Source organism: Orycteropus afer, unplaced genomic scaffold (genome assembly GCF_000298275.1).
Source record: "Orycteropus afer afer isolate SDZICR_OR568_19922 unplaced genomic scaffold, OryAfe1.0 scaffold00464, whole genome shotgun sequence".
In the NCBI taxonomy this organism is placed as follows: domain Eukaryota; kingdom Metazoa; phylum Chordata; class Mammalia; order Tubulidentata; family Orycteropodidae; genus Orycteropus; species Orycteropus afer.
Genome location: NW_006922051.1, coordinates 65919 through 68515, shown reverse-complemented (window position 1 = coordinate 68515; position 2597 = coordinate 65919).

The following is a 2597-nucleotide window of genomic DNA, read 5'->3' as shown; positions in this document are numbered from 1 at the left end:
ATATTTATTCCTATGATATATCAGGATTCTATATACTTGAAATTTTTATATTTCTCATATTTTAAGGGTGAATCTACTTGCTTCACAGCCCTATGCTCGGTAAAATATGCATTAACATGCAAAAATAAGACAGCTTGTTCTTGATGACTGGTTTTTCTAGAACACTACCAACCATACATTCTTAAAATCCCAGGCTTACTATGTCCTACAAGTACTCAAGTACTATAGATTTAGTAGAGGGCATGTAGCCCACAGTTCAAATGCAGAAACCTGTGAAGTTAGAAGGTACTATTTGTAAATAAGTTTATCCCTTGGGAATGGAAAGTGTATTCAGAATGTTTGAAAATGTAGGTGTGGATAGGGAATATTTTTTTTTATGTAAACGTTAACTGAACCCAATACCAAAACAATGTGGTTTTTAAATCAAATATAAAAATACTTATGCATAAAACCTCATTTGCACAGTACAATTCCCCCCCCCACCCCACTCATCAGTTGAATGCACATAGCATACCCACATATTGAGAAAATCTTTCTTGTTTCCTATTTTAGATTGTCCTTCATTTTTGTTACATTGCTTCCAAAAAAACAAACCCTCTGTGATGTCAAGTTGATTCTGAGTCGTAGTAGCCATTTAGGACAGAGTAGAACTGCCACATAGGTTTCCAAGTCTGTAAATCTTTTGGAAGGAGACCACATCTTTTTCCTGCAGAATGGCTGATGGGTTGGAACTGCTGACCTCTTGGTCAGCAGCTGAGCAGAACCACTGCTCCACTAGGGCTCCTTTTTTTTTTTTTTTTCAATTGTGCTTTGGGTATTAATTTACATAGCAAACTTGTTTTACATTCATCAGCTCATGCGCATCTGGTTTCATGGCTCTGATTACCATCCTCAACTGTAAGAAATTCTCCTTCCCTCTTCTCCCTGTGGCCACCCCCTCACTATGTCCCTGTCATCCATGCATTCCTATCTGTCCAACCTTCCCTCTATGTAAATGCTACCCCTCTGGTGTCTCATGGCTGCTTGATCCAAGGGGTGCATCTCTCTAGAGTAGGTGGGTGCATCAACCTGGGGTAGGTGTTCTGTTTGTGGTTTTTTTTACTGTTGGGCTGAGAGCCAATCCATGTAAGTGAGTCCATTTCTAGGCTTGAAGTGTAACCCGGAGTCATAGTCTCAAGGGTTCCACCCATCTCTATCTAACCAGTAATTCTGGTCATTTTTATGTTTTTGAATTTTGTTCCACATTTTCCCTCCCATTCAATCCAGGATCTCCAGGTTTGATCCCTTTCTAAGTGGTTGGCTTTGGTAGCTGGGCACCATCTAGTTCTTCTGGTCTCAAGTCATGGAGGGTGAGGTTCTCGTGGTCCATCTTATCCTTAGACTGATTGTTTCCAGGTGATTTTGATTTTCTTCACCCTTTTTTGCTCCATCCAAGAGGAGACCAATAGTCTCATCTCAAAAGCTTTTAAGACTCCAGTCGCTACTTACAAAAGCAGGTTGTAGAACAAAATTTTTATGAGGTATATGTGCCAATTGAGCCAGATGTCCCCTGAGACTATGGTCCTGAGCTCCCAGGCCTGATCGTTGTCTCTCATAAGATGTTTGGTTGTCTCTGTGAAGTTACTCCCACCCTGTCTTCTGTTACTACTATAATGTATGTGGCTAATTTTGCTGCACAGGTGCACATGTAAGATTATTTTCAGCCAAAGCCATCCTTGGTCTAGGGTGTATTCCTGTTCACCTATCCCCCTACTGCTCTTCTTACCTGTCTATGGATTAATCCGTAGTCTGGTATTTAGTGCTAGTGATACTGCAGTGTTGTGCCTGTAACAGTGTTTGCCTCTGTTGTCTGTATCTTTTATGTACATTCTGGTGTCTTTCCTTTCCCTAATGTCACTATGCTGGTCACAGACTCTTTGACTCTTTCCATACCTTTGCTCGCTTCACCCAAATAACATGTAGCCCCCCAGGATTCTTTCCATTGCTCCCAGGGCCCCCCAAATTCCTTATATTTCCTGGGATTGCTAAGACCTTAAGGGGTAAATTGTGATTTTTACTTTGTTCATCATTAAAGATAATTGTCTCCTTCCTAAGCCCTTTCTCTCACTGGGAATTTGAGAGTTGAGACATGAATTATTTACACATGTTTCCTTATTCCATTCCATTTCAGAGATTCAAACCTTATAGGATCATCTGTTAACAGTTCTATTTCCCTGGAGTTTGTCACAAAATCTTTGTCTCTGTGGCTACACTAAATCTAACATTGCCTGGTGGTTTTGCCTGGTCTTTGAAGCCTGGATTCCCCTGATCTATGAGGCTCTCTATTCTTTTGCTGCCTTGGTCACTTTGCTTAAAATCACTCACCTCAGCTACAGTGCTTGGGTGTTCTTTTCCAAAGCCTCCTGCTGAGCTTTCTAGTAGCAGCTACTGGAGTTAAAATGCTCAGAGAATAGCACCTTTAGGAAACATGTTGTGATTTGCCTGAAGACTTAGCTTGTAATCACCATAGGCTGTCACTCTTTCCATTTCTTTGAGACACTATGCTGGGTCCTGAGGCAGGGCATAAGTTCACAATTCCTTCCTGAGTTTAATATTTA